The sequence below is a fragment of the Phocoena sinus genome, chromosome 1 (genome assembly GCF_008692025.1).
Source record: "Phocoena sinus isolate mPhoSin1 chromosome 1, mPhoSin1.pri, whole genome shotgun sequence".
In the NCBI taxonomy this organism is placed as follows: domain Eukaryota; kingdom Metazoa; phylum Chordata; class Mammalia; order Artiodactyla; family Phocoenidae; genus Phocoena; species Phocoena sinus.
The window spans coordinates 167948160-167970504 of record NC_045763.1 but is presented as its reverse complement, the minus strand read 5'-3'; positions in this window follow the sequence as shown (position 1 = coordinate 167970504).

Sequence of the window (22345 nt, the reverse complement as noted above, 5' to 3'; positions counted from 1 at the left end):
TATTTTATGTTGTGTACCACAATCAATTTTTTTAAATGTATTCAAAAACTAAAAGTTTGAAAGAAGTGCTAAGACTTAATTTTTAGAGTCCTAACATTTCCTTGTATCAGTTCACCAGTGCCACTTGTAAATGGAATCCCTTTAGGCATTATATGAAAAAGAAAAAGGTTTTTTTAAGAGTTCTCAAATTTTTATCACCTTGTTGAAGAAGCTTTTGATCACTAGGTATTACCTGTTGGAAGCACTGGGAGGACATATAACGTAAAGAGCTAACTGGAAAAATTTCTTCACAACCTTTTAGCAAAATACTATTTTTCCTTAAACATCACTGTTCAATGATGTCTAAGAACTGCTATCAAGAGAATTTAGAATCTGGGGCTTCCCTAGTGGCACAGTGGTTAAAAATCCATGTGCCAATGCAGGGGACACGGGTTCGAGCCCTGGTCCAGGAAGATTCCACATGCCACAGAGCAGCTAAGCCCGTGCACCACTATTGAGCCTGCACTCTAGAGCCCACGAGCCACAACTACCGAGACCACGAGCCACAACTACCGAGCCCACGAGCCACAACTACCGAAGGCCACGCGCCTAGAGCCTGTGCTCCGCAACAAGAGAAGCCACTAATGAGAAGCCCGGGCACTGCAAGGAAGAGTAGACCCTGCTCGCCACAACTAGAGAAAGCCCATGCACAGCAACGAAGACTCAACACAGCCAAAAATAAATAAATAAAATTTTTAAAAAAGAGAGAGAGAATTTAGAATCTGTTTCAACCAAAATCAACCAGCACAGAGAAGTCAGGAGAAGACAGATCTCAAAGCTCCCACAGAGACACTTTTGTCCATAGATGGATGCCAAATTGTTATTTTTAAGGGGGGGTGGATTTGAGCTGTCTTAGTTGGCCATCTTGCTGTGCATACTATTTTAGCCCAGACAATGATACCTTAAAGTTATATTAGAAAGTTTTGATTGTCTCTGTTCTTGGGGGAAGAGTGAGGGAGATAAGGGTATGGGGCAAAGCTTTTTCTCTCTCTCACATTTTCTTCTTTAGTCTAAGAACTCCAAGGACAAAGTCTTTTTCTTTTCTTTCCTATATACCTTTATCAGAGCTTACTAGTGTTCCACCCATGATTGATGAGGGATAAATCAATACTGCAAATTATTGAAATACTATCCAAAAAATATGGAAAGCTTACAGAAGAATATTTCATGACATCTATTATATTTTGAAATTTATAACAGATCATCTCCCATGCTACCCCACACAGAAAACACAAAAGAGGACACACCAGCATCAAAAGGATCACTGTCTCTGAAGAGAAACCAAAAAGGTAATATTATATGAGGATAAGTTGGTCTAAATTATAACTTATGTTGTCTTTGAAATGAAGAAAATTTTAATACACTCCTCATTGTAAGGCTAAATAAACACTAGTTAAAAAGTAAAAGTATGGGGTCTTATCTCTAATTATGGGCCTTGCAGAGTTAATAGAGAAGAGAGAATATTTAGCCACAATACCATACCCTCAGGGGATTCCTACTTGATAATCCTAGACAGTTGTGCAAAATGACACTATTTCTCTCTGGACACACTGGAGATGAGAAAAAGAGGTATTATGGTTACCAACGGGCAACTCTCTTAAGTTGTCAAGCTGTTATTAAAATAAGTTAAAAGACATTTATCCCAGCGCTTCCCACTAGCTATTTTACATACCGTAGTGTATATATGTCAATGCTACTCTCACTTCGCCCCAGCTTCCTCCTCCCACCCCGTGTCCTCAAGTCCATTCTCTATGTCTACATCTTTATTCCTGCCCTGTAACTGGGTTCATCAGTACCATTTTTTTTTTTTAGATTCCATATATATGCGTTAGCATACGATATTTGTTTTTCTCTTCCTGACTTACTTCACTCTGCATGACAGACTCTAGGTCCATCTACCTCACTACAAATAACGCAATTTCATTTCTATTTATGGCTGAGTAATATTCCATTGTATATATGTGCCACATCTTGTTTACCCATTCATCTGTCGATGGACATTTAGGTTGGTTCCATGTCCTGGCTATTGTAAATAGTGCTGCGATGAACATTGCAGTACATGTTTCTTTTTGAATGATGGTTTTCTCAGCGTATATGGCCAGTAGTGGGATTGCTGGGTCACATGGTAATTCTATTTGTAGTTTTTTAAGGAACCTCCGTACTGTTCTCCATAGTGGCTGTACCAATATACATTCCCACCAACAGTGTAGGAGGGTTCCCTTTTCTCCACACCCTTTCCAGCATTTATGGTTTATAAGGTCTTTTCTTAACTGGATGTGCCAGAATGCCATAAATTTCATTTCCATACTCCAAAAATGAAGACTTCTAAAGCATGGTACCTGATAAGGCAACGGCCTCAGAATACAGCTGAGGATTGTTTAGAGACTGCTGCCAGTTTCCTATTTCCTATATTACAGGAAAGCAGTGGTTTGGGCATGAAGTCCTTTAAAGAGCTCTAATTTGTAATGTACAATTTTATCTCAAAGGTATTCATTTTATCTAATTTAATCATAATTTGGACCTTCCCTCTTCCTTGGATAATTCTGAATATTTTGGGTTGCATTGGTTTTATTGCCTAGACACTGAAAGTTAAAAAGTATAGTCTTGGCCATTCTTATAGCAATGAAGGCAGATTGTCATCTTTCCTGATTACCACTCATTCCCAACAAAAATCACTGAGATAATCTGTTGTGCTGGTCCCAGCATATTGATGGTGACAGTCTCAGCTAGGAATGCTGGGGCCGCTCGCTGAGCTGTATTACTCTTAGCAAGTCTCATAGACATGTATTCCACCGGGGCCAACGTTGTGTCTAGGCTCGTCCTTGTGGTTCTTAGGACTGCAGGATGCACTTCAGCAAAAACCATTAGGGAACTTTGAGGAACAAAATTTATTACTCACAGGTCCTGGAGAGTACGCCTCAAAGTCTCACAGTGAGGTAGAGGAAGAGGGACACTGTGGACCTGGTTCTACATTTATTAGACTCTGAGGCGTAGGTGTTTAGGGTTTTGCAGGGTCCTTCATTATTGACTAATTTGAAGTATCAGAGCAGGAATTAGGGCACAGGAGAGTGAAGGTCACTAGGGTCACTTGGGTCACTAGGGTCACTAGGTTGCCCAAGGTTTCATGAAAGAACTTCATGGGTGTGGGTGGCCTAGTTTCTTATCTGGCTGTTTTGCTAGTAGCCATATCATACAACTGGCAATATGTTCAAGACAGATGTCTTTTGAAATGAATGTCTTGGCAGTCAAAAGCTTAATGTCAGGCACTTACACTACATAATTGGAAAGGAAAAATTAATTTAAAAACAAAATCTTCTAGGTTTTAAATCCATCCACATTTATGCAAATCAGCAACCACAGCTATGCCTCTTTCATTTGTTAACACTTACTAGGTACCAGGAACTACATTATATTATATTACTCTTGCAATGATGATGCAAGAGTAAATAGGACGCACTGCTTTTGGTAGGAGAGTCCTGGAAGTAAAGGGGCAATCACAATACGATGTGAGAAGTACCATGATAAAAGTAAAAAAAGAGGGAAGGTAAGCCCAAAGTTTGAAGGTGGAAAAGAAGTAAACAACAGTCTTATAGAAGATGCTAAGTAGTTTTACATTCTTCTGATAGCAACAGAAACTCATGGCAAAGTTTAGGAAAACAAAGACATTCTATTATGACAGTTTTCAAACATACAGAATGGTTGAAAGAATTTTACAGTGAACACCCATATGCTCTCCACCAAGATTCTAGGACTAATAATTTACTGTATTTTATCACATTTCTATTATCTAACCATCCCTCTATCTATTCATCAAACCATTTTGTTCATGCATTTCAAAGTTAGTAGTAGATATCAGTACACTTCCTCCCACACACTTCAGCATGTATATCATTAGAGTTCAATATTTGTTTCCTTTGAGATAAAATTTACATATAGTCAAATCCCTTTCAAGATACAAAATATTACACTACACCCAGAAAGATACTTCATGTCCCTTCCCAGTAAATCCCTGCCTCCACCCCCAGATGAAAAAATTGTTGTTTTTCCACAACAGTTTGTTTTTGACTATTCTATAATTTTCACTCAACTTAAAATTTTCCAGATTCATGCATGTTTCCATGTGTCAGGAGTTCATTCCCTTTTATTGCTGAATAGTATTACACTGTATGGATATACTACAGCTTTTTTGTTCTCCTGTTAATGGATTCCTGGGCCATTTCTACTCTAGGCAATTATGAATAAAGTTCCTATGAACATTATTTTACAAGTCTTTTGTGGACATATGCTTCCATTTATCTTGGGTACTACACACCTAGTAGTGGGATTGCTGGGTGATAGGACAGGTATATGTTTGGTTTTCTAAGAAACTTTCATAACTTTTTCAAAAGTGATTGTAGCATTTTACACACCCCACCCAAAATGAATGAGACCTCCAATTGCTCTGTATCCTTGCTAACACTTGGCATTATCAGTCTTTTTAAATTTAGCCATTTGGGTCCATGTATAGCAGTAACTCGTTGTTTTAATTTTATTTCCCTGATGATTTAATAATGTTAATTGAGCTTTTTATGTATTTTGGATACCAGTCCTTTGATAGATGTCTTACAAATATTTTCTTCCAATGTGTAACATGACTGGTTGTTTCCTTAATGATGTCTTTTGATGAGCAGCTTTTCATTTTTATGAAATCTAATTATTAATCTGTATATAGTTATTGCTTTCTGTGTCCTGTCTATGGAAGCTTTGCCTATTCTAAATTGTGCCTACCCCAGATTGCAAAGATATTCTCCTATGTTTCTTTCTAAAAGCTTTACAGCTTTAACTTTCACATTTAGGTCTAGGATGCACCTTAAATTAATTTTTGTATATGGTGTGAAGTAATTCAAGGTTCATTATTTTCCATATGAATTTCCTGTGGTTTAAGAAACACTTGTTGAAAAGATATTTTTCTCCATTGAATTGCTCTGCTGCCTTTATTAAAAATCAAATGACAACATAAAATGGAATTATACCTAGCCTACATCTTGGTCTATTCTGTTCAATTAACAGATTTATTATCCTCATGCCAGTACCACAGTGTCAGCTAGAGTAGCTTTGTGTTTTATTTTAAATTTTTAAATTTTATACAGCCAGGCCATTCTATGTCCTTTAAATTTTTAGTGTCCTCTTGTATTCAAGCTTTATAAGAAGTTATCAGGACTTGGATACAAAGTCTAGAAGACATCTTCCACAGAAATATTGGGACCAAAGGCACTGTGTTTATTGGTTTCTTCAATAGACCCTTTTAAAAATATTAAAAAATTTTTTATTTAGATTAAAAACACTTAATATGAGATTTACCCTCTTAATAAAGTTGTAAGTGTATAATAAATTATTGTTGATTATAGTTACAATGTCACACAGCCAATCCCTAGAGTTCATTCACCTGGCTTAAATGAAAGTTTATGGCTGTTGATTAGTAACTTCCTATTTCCCCCTTCCTCAGCCACAGCATCAAATCACTCTTTGATTCTATGAATTTGAGTATTTTAAATACCTCATATGTTAAGTAGAATCATGAAGTATTTTTCTTTCTGTGACTGGGTTACTTCATTTAGCATAATGTCCTCAAGGTGTATCCATGTTGTCACATATTACAGATTTCCTTTTATTTAAGGCTAAGAAGTGTATGTACATACCACATTTTCCTTATTCATTCATCTGTCAGTAGACATTAGATTTTTTAGGTTGATTTCAGATCTTGGCAATTGTGAATAGTACTACAATGAACACAAGAGTGCTAATATCTCTTTAAGATCCTAATTTAAATTCCTTTGGATAAATACCCAAAAGTTGGGATTGCTGGAACATATGATGGTTCTATTTTTAAATTTCTGAGGTGTTACCTTACTGTTTTCCATAGAGGTTGTACCATTTTGCATTCCCAAAACATCTACTTAAGTTCTTTCCTTAGTACCATTCTTTCAAATAAAGTAATTTGATACCACCCATAAAATAATTATTTAAATGCAAATGGATTAAATGCTCCAATCAAAAGACTTAGGGTGGCTAAATGGATAAAAAACAAGACCAAAATATATGCTGCCAACAACAGACTCACTTTAGATCTAAAGACACACATAGACTGAAAGTGAGTGAATGGAAAATGTATTCCATGCAAATGGAAAAAAAAAAAAAAGAAAGCTGGGGTAGCAATACTTATATCAGACAAAATAGTCTTCATTTTTTCTTTTTTTAATATTTTAATTTTATTGGAATATAGTTGATTTACAATGTTGTGTTAGTTTCAAATGTACAGCAAAGTGATTCAGTTATATATGTACACACATTCATTCTTTTTTAGATTCTTTTTTCATATAGGTTATCACAGAACATTGAGTACAGTTCCCTGTGCTATACAGTAGGTCCTTGTTGGTTATCTGTCTTATATATAGTAGTGTGTGTGTGTTCAACCCAATCTCCTGATTTATCCCTCCCTCACCCCATTGGGAACCATAAGTTTGTTTTTGATATCTGTAAGCCTGCTTCTGTTCTGTAAATACGTTCATTTGTACCTTTTTTTAGAATTGGATTCCACATGAGTGATCTTATATGATATTTTGTCAGACAAATATCAGACAAAATAGACTTTAAGACAAAAATTGTCACAGAGACAAAGAAATACATTACATAATGATCAAGTGATCAAATCAAGAAGAAGATATAACTGTTGTAAATGTACATGGACCCAAAATAGGAGCAACTAAATACATAAAGCAAATATTAAAAGACATAAATGGATATACTGACAGGAACACAATAATAATAGGGGCTTTAACACCTTTAAATATATCATGCCACTCCTTTCTGACCTGCAGAGTTTCTGCTGAAAAGTCACTTGATAGCCTATGGGAGTTCCCTTGCATATAACTTGCTGCTTTTCCCTTGCTGTTTTTAATGTTCTCTCTTTATCTTTAATTTTTGCCATTTTAATTACAATATGTGTTGGTATGTTCCTCTTAGGGTTGAGCCTTTTGGGGACTCTCTGTGATTCCTGGACCTGGATATCTGTTTCCTTTCCCAGGTTAGGGAAGTTTTCATCTATTATGTCTTCCCCTTTCTCTATCTTTTCTCCTGAGACCTCTGTTATGTGAATGTTAGTACACTTGATGTTGCCCCAGAGGTCTGTTAGTTTGATTTTTTGTTTTTCTAGTTTCTACTTTCTTTATTACTACTCTCATCTTTTTTTCATTTCCCTTCTTCTGCTAGATTTAGACTTAGGTTGTTTTTCTTTTTATAGCTTCTTGAGGTATAAATTTAAGTTGTTTGAGATCTTTTGTAATACAGGTATTAATTGCTAAGAACTTCCTCTTAGTACTGCTTTTGCTGCACCTCATAAATTTAAGTATGTTGTTTTCATTTTCATTTGTCTCAAGATAGTTTCTAAATCCATTTAAATTTTTTTCTTTGAATGACTGTTTAAGAGTGTGTTGTTTAATTTTCACATATTTGTAAAATCTCCAGTTTTCCTACTGCTACTGATTTCTGGTTTTATTCCATTGGGGTCAGAAAAGATACTAGGTATGAATTCAACCTTCTTAAATTTGCTAAGACTTGTTTTGTGACCTAACATGTGATCCATCCTGGAGAATGTTCCGTGTGCACTTGAGAAGAATGTGTATTCTGCTGCTGTTGGGTGGAATGCTCTGTATGTCTAAGTCCATTTTCTCTATAGTGTTGCTCAAGACATCTGTTTCATTATTGATTTTCTGTCTGAAGATCTATTATTGAAAGTTGGCTACTGAATTCTCCTACCCTTACTGTAATGGTGTTTATTTCTCCCGTCAGTTCTGTCAGTGTTTGCTTTACATATTTAGGTGTTCTGATGTTGGATGCATATATGTTTATAATTATTATATCTTCCAAGTGGATTAATCCTTTCATCATTACATAATGTCCACCTCTGCTCTCTTTTGGTTACCATTTTCATGAAACACCTTTTCATTTTTGGCCTATGTTTGTCCTTAAATCTAAAGTGAGTTTTTTGTAGGCAGCATATAGTTAGATCCCATGTTTTAATTCATTCAGCCACTCTATGTCATTTGACTGGGGACTTTAATCCACTTACATTTAAACTAATAATTGATAAGTAAGGATTTAGTATTGCCATTATCTTAGCTCTTTTCTGTTGATCTTGTGGTTCTTTTGTCTGTCTTTTCCTCTCCTGCTTTCTTCCTTTGTCTTTGTTGGGTATTTTTGTATTGATATGCTTTGATCTCTCGCTCTTTTTTGTCTGTGTGACTTCTATAAGTATCTGTTTGTGTTGTTACCTTAGGGCTTACGTGAAATGTCTTATAGGTATAATATTTTATTGTACACTAATACCACTTAAGTCCAATTGTATATAAAAACTCCATAGTTTAACTCACTCTCCCCCCCAGTTTATGTCATTGTTGTCACATTTTACTTCTATTTCTATTTTGTATCTTTCAGCATATTTTAGTTACAGTTATTTTTAATACTGTTTTCTTCAATACTTTTAATTTTTATACTAAAATTAAAACTGATTTATTCACCACCTTTACAGCAGTATAGTATTCAGTGTTTCTCTATATATTTACCTTTACCAAAGCAATTCATACTTTCTTATGTTATCATGCTGCTGTTTAGTGTCCTTTCATTTCAACTTCAAGAACCCCCTTTAGCATTTCTTGTAAGGCAGTTCTAGTGATGAGGAACTATCTCAGCTTTTGTTTGTCTGGAAAAGTCTGTTTTTCCTTCATATTTGAAGGACAGTTTTGTCAAGTATAGCGTTCTTAGTTTTTTCTTTTAGCACTTTAAATCAATCTTTTGGTCTGCAATATTTCTGCTAAAAAAAAAATCTGCTCATAATCTTTTGGGAGTTTCCTTGTATGTGGAAATTGGCTTTTCTCTTGCTGTTCTCAGAATCTCTTTTTCTTTGACCCTTGACTTTGACAATTTGATTATAATGTCTCAGTGTGCATTTCTTTGGATTCATCTTATTGGATATATTTTAAGATTCTTAGATCTGGAAGTGCATTTCCTTCCCCAGATTTGGGAGTTTTCAGCCATTATTTCTTCGAACAACATTTCTGATTCTTTCTTTCTCTCTCTTCTCCTTCTGAGGCCCCCATAATGCACTTATTGGTCCATTTGATGGTGTTCAACATGTTCCTTGAGCTTTCTTAACTCTTTTTCATTCATTTTTCTTTTACTCCTCTGACTGGATTATTTCCTGTGCCCTGTCTTGTGTTCATCGATCCTTTCTTCTGCTTGATCTAGTCTGTTGTTAAACTCCTCTAGTAAATTTTTCAGTTCAATTATTACATTCTTTAGCTCCATGATCTCTGTTTGGTAATTTTTCATAGTTTTTATCTCTTTGTTAAAATTCTCCATTTGTTCATGAATTTTTCTCTTTACCTTGGTGAGCACCTTTATGAGTTATTTTGAATTCTTTCTCAGGTAATTCATATAACTCCATTGCATTAGGGTTAGTTTCTGGAGATTTCTTTCTTTCTTTGGAACATTTTTGCTTGATTCTTTATTTTCCTTGACTCTCTGTGTTGGTGTCTGCTCATGAGACAAAACAGACACCTTTTTGGTCTTCATGAACTGGCCTCATACAGAAGAAAACTTGACCAGTCAGTCCAGCCAGAGAGCCTGGGGACTTCTACCAACTCTCTCCCTCCCCAGAGAGAATCAGGTAGCTCTGGTTTTTGTGTATTTGTACTGTGCTGAGCCAGTGGGTAAAGCTACAGCATCTACCAGTCCAAAATGTTGTCTTTATTCTCCCCTATGGGGCTAGACTGTGCTAGACTTATTTGCACTCCAATACTGACAAGCCATATGCCAGTCTGTTGGACAGTCCCAGAGAAGGTGGGGATGCTAGATACACAGCTCAACTCTATTTTTTCATCCACTTACCCTGTACTGAGCAGGGGGAGGATCTATGTCATCTAACCAGCAACAGCTGCCATCTCCATTCTCTCTCAGGTGGCTAAACTGCCAGACCCATCAGAGCTCCAAAACTGGTAAGACAGAAGCCAGTCCTCTGGGGACACCCCTCAGAAAACCTAGGACACTAGACACATAAACCAACACTTTCTCTCCCCTTGGAGAAGATAGAAACTTGGAGTTCTTCCTTCCAATTACATGGCACTGTGCCAGGGGCAGAGATTCTAGTGAGAAGGTGTCACAAATCTCCCTACTGGCTTAGATGAGTCTGGTTTTGTGTTTACCTGTGATGCAATGCAGGAGCCTTTGATTAGTTTCTCACAAAGGGAATTTGTGAATTGTTACTGAAATCAGTGTGTTTGTGAGGGGGTGGGGAATTCAGGGCTTCCCACTCTGCCGTCTTGCTGACATCATCCTTCTGGTAGCCTTGCCTTCAAATTAAGTAAAGTATGCGAACTTTGCTCTTATTTTTCAATATTTCTTTCGTTATTCTAAGTCCTTTGCATTTCCAAATAAATTTAGAATTGGATTGTCAATTTTTACCAAAAAAAATATGGTGAGATTGTATTGAGTCTGTACATCAATTCTGGGGAGAAATAGTGGAAGAATTTTAAACAAGTGAGGCAATATCAATAGCTTTGTATTTTATTACTTACTCTAGTGTGGAAGATAAATTGGAAGAGGCAGGAAAATCGTCGAGAGGCTGCTGCAACAATGCAAGTGAGAGATGATGGCCTGAACTAAGGTAGTGATGATGTTGATAGAGAAGAGACAAAGTTGTAGAGATATAAAGAATGTCAAATAAAAAGTTTCATTTTAAGGAAGTGTTTCACAACTTTAAAAAAATACTTCAAAAACAATAATTTGAGTATAATGTTCTTACTTCACAAAAATAAGGAAATGCATATCCAGGGAGCAAAAGTAACTTTATCCATTGCCGTTAAATATAAATTGATTGAAGTAGTTTTAGTATACCTGAGGAACAGACATTTGAGTACAAAAGAGTAATAACTGTGATGACTGAAAATCTGGAAATCACTACTATACAGCTGAGCTTCCCAGTGCTTTACTGGAACCCCACTAGAGCCCATTTTTCTATCATCAGTTTACCAATGAGGCAACTGAGGTGACTTTTGTCATGGTTACTTTGTAGACTGTTTTTGTGAAGAAAAAATTGGACTTCTAACATCTGGTACTACGCTATGCCACAACTTCAATTTTATTCTGGATAAAAACCAAAATTAGCTCATTGCAAAGAAATAACCACACTCTGACTTTTTGTACAAATAAACACTACAGTTTGCCATTTAAAAAACCATTACTCCAAGATCATTTTTCAGAGTTCGAGCAAAACAAGGACCACTCTCTTAAGCAACACACTGTTGTGCCCCAAAAATGTCTAAAGGACACAATGGTCTCATGCTTTACATAAAGTATTGCCACATGGATCACACCCTGTTGGCTAGGGGAGAACACTAAAGGATGAGGATCCGTTGAGTTGCAAACTTCAGAAACCTCCTGTTCTTCTCAGTTGAAAGCAACAGAAATGGCAAATTTAACCTGATTTGAAAATGATTTGAATCCTCACTGATCTGGGGAATCTCATTAAGACAATATCCCCTAATATATGTAAACAGGTTTGTATAAACAAAAATAAAAGATCCCTATCGTGAAATTTGGTGTCAATTTCTTGACCATGGGGCTAAGTTTCAAATAACCCATCAATTGAGGAAGGAAAATACTCTGAAGCTGGTTGTTTTGCATCATTTAGCCAGAACAACCAGTTGATTGTTAGATGTATTCGCTTGTCCATTAGTCCTTTTGGTACTTGAAAATAATGAATCAATACAGACTCTGAGGGGCTTGGTGCATCTGTCATCACAGAAGAGATTGGAAAAACTATATAAAATCCTGTTGAGCTATTCACAGGGCCATGTCAATTTGTTAAAAAAAAAAAACAACAAAAAAACGGAGTAGGAAGACTGTACAAGTTGAAATATGATATCCTCAGAGGGAGCTGTTAACTAAAATGAGATGTAATTGTTACATTAAAGTATTACTTTATCCCTAAGGAATGGGACTACAGCTAACTTTTAATTTCTTCTTATACTTTTCAGTATTTTCAAAGTGTCTGCAAATGTACGGCAAATTGCTTTTAAAATAAAATCTTTTATTTAAAGAAATAACCTTCAGATTTTATTTAAAGAAATGACTTTCAGATTTAAAATAAATAAATAAAAATCGTCTATATAATTTAGAATACTGAGTGGAAAAACAAGAGTGAAATCTGACAAAGTTCTGTGTTATATTTCCGAAAAAAACATGGCAAAATAGATGAACAAGGCCTGACTGAACAAGTTTGTATTAAAGGGGTCAGTAGAGAGGAGTTGGGAGGAGATAAAGAAGTAAGCAAAGGAGGACCTTCAAGATGGCAGAGGAGTAAGACGTGGAGATCACCTTCCTCCCCACAAATACATCAAAAATACATCTACATGTGGAACAACTCCTACAGAACACCTACTGAACGCTGGCAGAAGACCTCAGACCTCCCAAAAGGTAAGAAACTCCCCATGTACCTGGGTAGGACAAAAGAAAAAACAGAGACAAAAGAATAGGGACAGGACCTGAACCTCTGGGAGGGAGCTGTGAAGGAGGAAAAGTTTCAACACACTAGGAAGACCCTTCACTGGTGGAAACAGGAGGTGGCGGGGGTAATCTTCAGAGCTACGGAGGAGGGCACAGCAATAGGGTGTGGAGGGCAAAGCAGAGAGATTTCCACACAGAGGATCAGTGCCAACCATCACTCACCAGCCTGAGAGGCTTGTCTGCTCACCCGCCGGGGCAGGTGGGGTCTGGGAGCTGAGACTCTGGTTTCGGAAGTCAGATCCCAGGGAGATGACTGGGGTTGGCTGCGTGAACACAGCCTGAAGGGGGCTAGTGCACCACAGCTAACCAGGAGGGAGTCTGGGAAACAGTCTAGAACTGCCTAAGAGTAAAGAGACCATTGTTTTGGGGTGCATGAGGAGAGGAGCTTCAGAACACCACCTAAACGAGCTTCAGAGACAGGCTCAAGCCGAGGCTATCAGCACAGACACCAGCGATGGGCATGAAATGCTAAGGCTGCTGCTGCAGCCACCAAGAAGCCTGTGTGCAAGCCCAGGTCACCTCTCTTCTTGGGAGGCTGTGCAGCCCGCCATTGCCAGGGTCCCATGATCCAGGAACAACTTCCCCAGGAGAACACATGGCATGCCTCAAGCTGTTGCAACGCTATGCTGGCCTCTGCCACTGCAAGCTCTCTCTTTTTTTTCTTACTATTTTTATTTTAATAATATTTAAAAAATTTTTTATTTCAGTAACTTTATAGTATTTTATTTTTTTATTTCTCTCTTGTATTCTGAGCCATGTGGCTGACAGGGTCTTGGCCCTCTGGCCGGGTGTCAGGCCTGAGCCTCTGAGGTGGGAGAGCCGAGTTCAGGACATTTCATCACTAGAGACCGCCTGGCCTCGTGTAATATCAACCGGTGAGAGCTCTCCCAAAGATCTCCATCTCAGCGCTAAGACACAGCTCCTCTCAATGACCAGCAAGCTCCAGTGCTGGACACCCCCTGCCAAACAACTAGCAAGACAGGAACACAACCACACCGATTAGCAAAAAGACTGCCTAAAATCATAATGAGTTCACAGACACCCAAATACGCACCACCAGACACAGCCCTGCCCACCAGAAAGACAAGATCTAGCCTCATCCAACAGAACACAGGCACCAGTCCCCTCCATCAGGAAGCCTACACAACTCACTGAAACAAACTTACCACTAGGGGCAGACACCAAAAACAATGGAAACTACAAACTTGCAGCCTTCAAAAAGGAGACCCCAAACAAAGTAAGTGAAGCAAAACGAGAAGCCACAGAAATACACAGGAGGTGAAGGAGCAAAGTAAAAACCCAGCAGACCCAACAAATGAAGAAAATAGGCAGACTACCTTAAAAAGTATTCAGAGTAATGATAGCAAAGATGATCTTGGAAATAGAATGGAGAAAATACAAGAAACATTCAACAAGGACCTAGAAGAACTAAAGAGCAAACAAACAATGATGAACAACACAATAAATGAAATTAAAAATTAAATTAAAATTAATTTATTAAATTAAAAATTCTCTAGCCTTCTAGAGAATCAAGAGAAGAATAACTGAGGCAGAAGAATGGACAAGTGACCTGGAAGATAAAATAGTGAAAATAACTACCACAGAGCAGAATAAAGAAAAAAGAATGAAAACAATTGAGGACTGTCTCAGAGAACTCTGGGAAAACATTAAATGCACCAACATTCGAATTATAGGAGTCCCAGAAGAAGAAAAGAAAAAGAAAGGGACTGAGAAAATATTTGAAGCGATTATGGTTGAAAAATTCCCTAATACGGGAAAGGAAATAGTCAATCAAGTCGAGGAAGCACAGAGAGTCACATACAGGGTAAATCCAAGAAAAAACACGCCAAGACACACAGTTATTAAACTATCAAAAATTAAATACAAAGAAAAAATATTGAAAGCAGCAGGGAAAAACAACAAATAACATACAAGGGAATCCCCATAAGGTTAACAGCTGACTTTCAGCAGAAACTCTGCAAGCCAGAAGGGAGTGGTAAGACATATTTAAAGTGACGACAGGGAAAAACCTACAACAAAGATTACTCTACCCATAAGGATCTCATTCATATTGAACGGAGAAATTAAAAGCTTTACAGACAAGCAAAAGCTAAGAGAATTCAGCACCACTAAACCGGCTTTAAAACAAATGCTTCAGGAACTACTCTAGGCAGGGAACACGAGAGAAGGAAAACACCTACAATAACAAAACCAGAACAATTAAGAAAATGGTAATAGGAACATACATATCGATAACTACCTTAAATGTAAATGGATTAAATGCTCCAAGCAAAAGACATAGTCTGGCTGAATGGATACAACAACAAGACCTGTATATATGCTGTCTACAAGTGACCCGCTTTAGACCTAGGGACACATACAGACTGAAAGTGAGGGGACGGAAAAAGATGTTCCATGCAAATGGAAATCAAAAGAAAGGTGGAGTAGCAATTCTCATATCACACAAAATAGACTTTAAAATAGAGACCGTTACAAAAGGCAAAAAGGACACTACATAATGATCAAAGGATCAGCCCAAGAAGAAGCTATAACAATTGTAAATATTTATGCACCCAACATGGGAGCACCCCAATACTTAAAGCAAATGTTAACAGCCATAAAAGGGGAAATCGACACTAACACAATCATACTAGGGGATTTTAACACCCCACTTTCACCAATGGACAGATCATCCAAAATGAAAATAAATAAGGAAATACAAGCTTTAAATGATACATCAAACAAGATGGATTTAATTGATATTTATAGGACATTCCATCCAGAAACAACAGAATACACTTTCTTCTCAAGTGCTCATGGAACATTATCAAGGATAGATCATATCTTGGGTCAAAAATCAAGCCTTGGTAAATTTAAGAAAACTGAAATCGTATCAAGTATCTTTTCCTACTACAATGCTATGAGACCTGATATCAATTACATGAAAAAATCTGCAAAACTACAAACACATGGAAGCTAAACAATACACTACTTAATAAACAAGAGATCACAGAAAAAATCAAGGAGGAAACCAAAAAATACCTAGAAAAAAATGACAATGAAAACACGATGACCCCAATCCTACGGGATGGAGCAAAAGCAGTTCTAACAGGGAAGTTTATAGCAATACAATCCTACCTCAAGAAACAAGAAACATCTCAAATAAACAACCTAACCTTACACCTAAAGCAATTAGAAAAAGAAGAATAAAAAGACCCCAAAGTTAGCAGAAGGAAAGAAATCATAAAGATTATATCAGAAATAAATGAAAAAGAAATGAAGGAAACGACAGCAAAGATCAATAAAACTAAAAGCTGGTTCTTTGAGAAGATAAACAAAATTGATAAACCATTAGCCAGACTCATCAAGTAAAAAAGGGAGAAGACTCAAATAAATAGAATTAGAAATGAAAAAGGAGAAGTAACAACTGACACTGCAGAAGTACAGAGGATCATGAGAGATTACTACAAGCAACTATATGCCAATAAAATGGACAACCTGGAAGAATGGGAAAACTTCTTAGAAAAGAACAACCTTCTGAGACGGATCCAGGAAGAAGTAGAAAATATAAACAGACCAATCACAAGCAATGAAATTGACACTGTGATTAAAAATCTTCCAACAAACAAAAGCCCAGGACCAAATGGATTCACAGGCGAATTCTATCAAACTTTTAGAGAAGAGCTAACACCTAACCTCCTGAAACTCTTCCCAAATATAGCAGAGGGAGGAACACTCCCAAACTCATTCTATGAGGCCAGCATCACCCTGATGCCAAAACCAGACAAAGATGTCACAAAAAAAGAAAACTACAGACCAATATCACGATGAATATAGATGCAAAATTCGTCAACAAAATACTAGCAAACAGAATCCAACAGCACTTTAAAAGGATCATACACCATGATCAAGTGGGGTTTATCCCAGGAATGCAAGGATTCTTCAATATACACAAATCAATCAATGTGATAAACCATAATAACAAATTGAAGGGGAAAAACCATACGATCATCTCAATAGATGCAGAAAAAGCTTTCAACAAAATTCAACACCCATTTATGATAAAAACTCTCCAGAAAGTAGGCATACAGGGAACTTACCTCAACATAATAAAGGCCATATATGACAAAAACACAGCCAACATCATTCTCAATGGTGAAAAACTAAGATCAGGAGCAAGACAAGGTTGCCCACTCTCACCACTATTATTCAACATGGTTTTGGAAGTTTTAGCCACAACAATCAGAGAAGAAAAAGAAATAAAAGGAATCGAAATTGGAAAAGAAGAAGTAAAACTGTCGCTATTTGCAGATGACATGATACTATGCATAGAGAATCATAAAGATGCTACCAGAAAACTACTAGGGCGAATCAATGTATTTGGGAAAGCAGCAGGACACAAAATTAATGCACAGAAATCTCTTGCATTCCAATACACTAATGATGAATAATCTGAAAGAGAAATTAAGGAAACACTCCCATTTACTCTTGCAACAAAAAGAATAAAATACTTATGAATAAACCTACCTAAGGAGACAAAGGACCTGTATGCAGAAAACTATAAGACACTGATCAAAGAAATTAAGGATGGTACAAACAGATGGAGAGATATACCATGTTCTTGAATTGGAAGAATCAACATTGTGAAAATGCCTCTACTACCCAAAGCAACCTACAGATTCAGTGCAATCCCTATCAAACTACCAATGACATTTTTCACAGAACTAGAAGATAAAATTTCACAATTTGTGTGGAAACACAAAAGACCCCAAATAGACAAAGCAATCTTGAGAAAGAAAAACAGACCTGGAGGAATCAGGCTCCCTGATTTCAGACTATACTACAAAGCTACAGTAATCAAGACAGTTTGGTACTGACACACAAAAAAAGAAATATAGATCAATGGAACAGGAAAGAAAGCCCAGAGATAAATACACGCACATATGGTCACCTTATCTTTCATAAAGGAGGTAAGAATACACAATGGAGAATAAACTGCCTCTTCAATAAGTGGTGTTGGGAAAACTGGACAGCTACATGTAAAAAAAATGAAATTAGAACACTCCCTAACACCGTACACAAAAATAAACTCAAAATGGATTAAAGATATAAATGTAAGGCCAGACACTATAAAACTCTTAGAGGAAAACATAGGCAAAACAATCTATGACATACATCACAGCAAGATCCTTTTTGACCCACCTCCTAGAGAAATGGAAATAAAAACAAAAATAAACAAATGGGACCTAGTGAAACTTAAAAGCTTTGCACAGCAAAGGAAACCATAAACAAGATGAAAAGACAACCCTCAGAATGGGAGAAAATCTTTGCAAATGAAACAACTGACAAAGGATTAATCTCCAAAATATACAAGCAGTTCATGCAGCTTAATATGAAATAAACAAGCAACCCAATCCAACAATGGGCAGAAGACCTAAATAGATATTTCTCCAAAGAAGATACACAGATTGCCAACAGACACATGAAAGGATGCTCAACATCACTAATCATTAGAGAAATGCAAATCAAAACTACAGCAAGGTATTACCTCACACTGGTCAGAATGGCCATCATCAAAAAATCTACAAACAATAAACGCTGGAGAGGTGTGGAGAAAAGGGGACCCTCTTGCACTGTTGGTAGGAATGTAAACTGATACAGGCGCTATGGAGAACAGTATGGAGGTCCTTAAAAAACTAAAAATAGAGCTACCATATGACCCAGAAATCCCACTACTGGGCATATACCCTGAGAAAACCATAATTCAAAAAGAGTCATGTACCACAATGTTCATTGCAGCTCTATTTACAATAGCCAGGACAAGGAAGCAACCTAAGTGTCCATCAACAGATGAACGGATAAAGAAGATATGGCACATATATACAATGGAATATTACTCAGCCATAAATAGAAACGAAATTGAGTTATTTGTGTTGAGGTGGATGGACCTAGAGTCTGTCATATGGAGTGAAGTAAGTCAGAAAAAGAAAAACAAATACAGTATGCTAATACACATATATGGAATCGAAAAAAAGAAAAAAAGGTTCTGTAGAACCTCGGGGCAGGACAGGAATAAAGACGCAGACATAGAGAATGGACTTGAGGACACGGGGAGGGGGGAAGGGTAAACTGGAATGAAGTGAGAGAGTGGCATTGACATATATACACCACCAAATGTAAAACAGATAGGTAATGGGAAGCAGCCACATAGCACAGGGAGATCTGCTCAGTGCTTTTTGACCACCTAGAGGCGTGAGATAGGGAGGATGAGAGGGAAATACAACAGAGAGGGGATATGGGGATATATGTATACGTATAGCTAATTCACTTTGTTACACCGCAGAAACTAACACAACATTGTAAGGCAATTATACTCAAAGATGTTAAAACAAACAAAAAAAAGAAGCAAAAAAGAAACCTTTTAAAATTAATTGACTGCTATTTCAAAATGAGCTTACCGGATTAACAAGGTTGTTAAGGCAGTTAATGGAATATAAGACTCCATTAGCAGATCAAAGGAAGGAAGAGTTCCCATATCCTCTGCACTCTTCAGCCACATCTGTAGCAGCACATTTTGAGAACACTGTCAAAATGGATTGTATTCAGAAGAAAGCAACCTGGATGATGAAAAAGTTCTGGAAAACATCTTTACAAAAGGATTATTAAAGGAACTCAGCAAATGGAACCTGAAAATAGGAAATATGCAGTAGCTGTCAAATGTAGTCTACACAGACACACAAGGATCAGGCTAATTCTAGATTGATTTTTCCTTAGAAAATGAGTTTATCTCTCCTAGGACTATGAAGGGTAATGCAGGGAAATATAGGCTCAGTTCCTGGAGCTCGGTGTTAAAAGCAGCTCTCCAAAAAGAATATTCACTCACCCTTCTGCTAAGGCCACTTGTGACTGAGTTGCTTTCCTTCCTGATTCTGATAGTTCAATTTTCACCAGCTCCTTGAGATATATCATTACCCTTCTTACAAGTATCTCTTTTTGCTTAAACTATCCAGAGTCATTTTCTGTTGCTTCCAAAACCCTAAATAAAATATATCTATTTAGGACTTGCTCCTTAGGCTGTTCTCTTCTTTCTGTCTTTAATAGATAAGAAGTTTTAAGTGAGAAATTATCAACATGTGTTAACAGAACCTAACTCCTTTGAGGTAGTATCCAGGATATTCATTATCATGTAATAATAAATGACAAATAATGACTAATAACAACAGAATAACAACAGGAAACTGCTTATTTCTGTACACAGTCACTTTCTCAAACTGCCACAGTGAAAATATGCAACAAAAATCTTTTAAAAAAAAGCCTCTAGTGGTGACCTTGAGTTCATATGCCAATTATACAACAACCTATAAGTCTTCATTTGCAACAAGTGAGTCTGTCATTCTAATTGCCTAATATACCCACTGATTGCTCCATTAAGGAAAGATTTCTAATTCCCTATACTGGAAAGGGAGTCTATTGTATTCAGTGGGAATCTTTTATAAAGTAGCCTTATTGCAGAGTCCTGCTATATGAAGGCCTAATGATGTGTTTCACTGTCCTATTAAAACAGAATGTTTGAAAGATATATTCAGAAAACATGTCTTGGAAAGTAAGCAAATAAATATTAAATCAAAACCCTAAAGCAGTATGAAAAATAATATTTCACAGAAACAGTTGGACCACTCAAAATGGACTACAATGCAGCAAACTTAGGGAGAGGTTTTTATAATGCTCATGTTTATGTTAAATGGCTACTTTTATCTAATGAATTGAAAACACCCAATAAAGATAACCCATTGAATCACAACGCACCAGATAAGCCATATGTCATACTCATTCTTGTCATCCTCCTTTCTCATTAGCTTCTTCCGTTGACTCTCACTCCTTGTCAAGCACTATTGGCTTGTTTTCTCCATTTTTTTAACTCCGCCTAATTCTAATGGCACACAATCTGAAGACACACTTGTCCTCCTCCACTTAAAACAGTACCAAAACTTGATAGTAAACAGTGGCAGAAAAAGGACTTTATTTTGGAAAATGTAATTAAAAATTAAGAATATAAGCTTACCAATTTAACCTATTTTAGGTTATAAGTTCACTTATATGCTATTACTTAAATCAAAGAACAAATCAAGCACTGACTTTTGGAACATAAAATTTCCTTCCACAGGGCATGACAGCATGCTAGGACAATTTAGCTCTGCATTTGACTTTCACTACACAATTATAATGAGGATTGTTGTTATAAAAATATTTGAGAGCTTCTTTAGGTCTCCTAAGGACAGCTCTTAATCATTTGGTATTCAAACCATTTTCTTTAGAAGCATATTGCCATTTGCCTTGTTGACTTTCTCTCCTTCATCTGTTAATTGTTTTAACTCTATCAGATCCTCATTTATCAATGGCTTTGCAGGTGACTCAAGCACCTGTTCAATATCATTTTCACTGACTTTAAGTCCTCCATCGTTTTCAAGATTTTACACTCACATTTGCAGTTGATTTTCACTGTATAATAAGTAAGTTATAGTAAGCAAGAGACTAACTGACAAAGAAATTGGCTCTAAGGATCAGGCTTGATGCTGGTATTTAAGGGAGAGGTCGAATGGGGCTAATTTGATGTTTAGTGTACGAGCTAAAGTATTAATAACAGAAAAAAAATTTCTGATATTCCATTGGCTTCCAAGGTTATCTTGGGCAATGCCACCAATCAGCAGATTAAAATAGAAAAAGAGAATTGCACATGGACAGTTTTCATGAGCCACATCTGGAAATGGGTGCACAGCAGATCCACCCACTTGCTGTTTGCCAGAGTTCAGTCATCCTTAACTGCAAATCTCCCTGGAGAGAACTCCCTTGTCCATTGTTCTTGTTGCCCCTGGCTCTGATCTCAGAGACAGACTTTCCTAAATATTATCCTCCAAAGAATCACACAAAGTGGGAGAGGATGGTCTCTTTAGGAAAGCACAGTTTTCACAGTTCACTTCCTGCCCATTCTTGCTGGTGATCCAAGAGTTCTAAGATTAGTCCAAACTCATGGTTTCTTTGGCAGGATAATTCCCTCAAAATTTGGTAGGTTCATATCTGTTTGCTTCCAGTCAACATCATGTGCCAGCAAACACACTCAATTTTTTTTTTGCTACATATAATTCTCAAGCCTGTTTTATCTCTTTGATTTGTTGCCACCCTCCCTGTCCCCACTGTCCTATTTCTCTCAACTTAATGGCAGTTCTAATGAGGCCATGAGATCTGGGTGGAAATTCACCTTCACTAGACCTTTGCCACAGAACTGAGTTTTTAATAGGTCTTTCTCACTCCAGCGATTTCATTCTATGGTGGGCAGAGTCTAGAAACAATTGGCTTTTACAGTGTTTGAAGGCTCCCCAGTTCTGTTCTGTATGCTTTTCCACTTCTGTTTGCAAACTAGCCGATTCTTGCTTCAACTTGTCTCTTTCTTTGAAAAACCAACTAAGTGAAGCCAGTAATAATCAACATACCCTAGTAACATTCTATTTTCCATCCTAGAGCGATACACTTTGTCTTCCCTTTGTCTGCTTTCCAAATTCTTGTAGGGTAATGGCTTTACCAAATGTTTTGCCACTAAATAGCATGGGTCTTTATCTTTCCAGATTTCAGTATCAATTTTCCCACTGCCTGTTGCCAGGAAAACAAATGCTAAGTCAGTGCCACACATTTTGACTTTGATAAGATCACA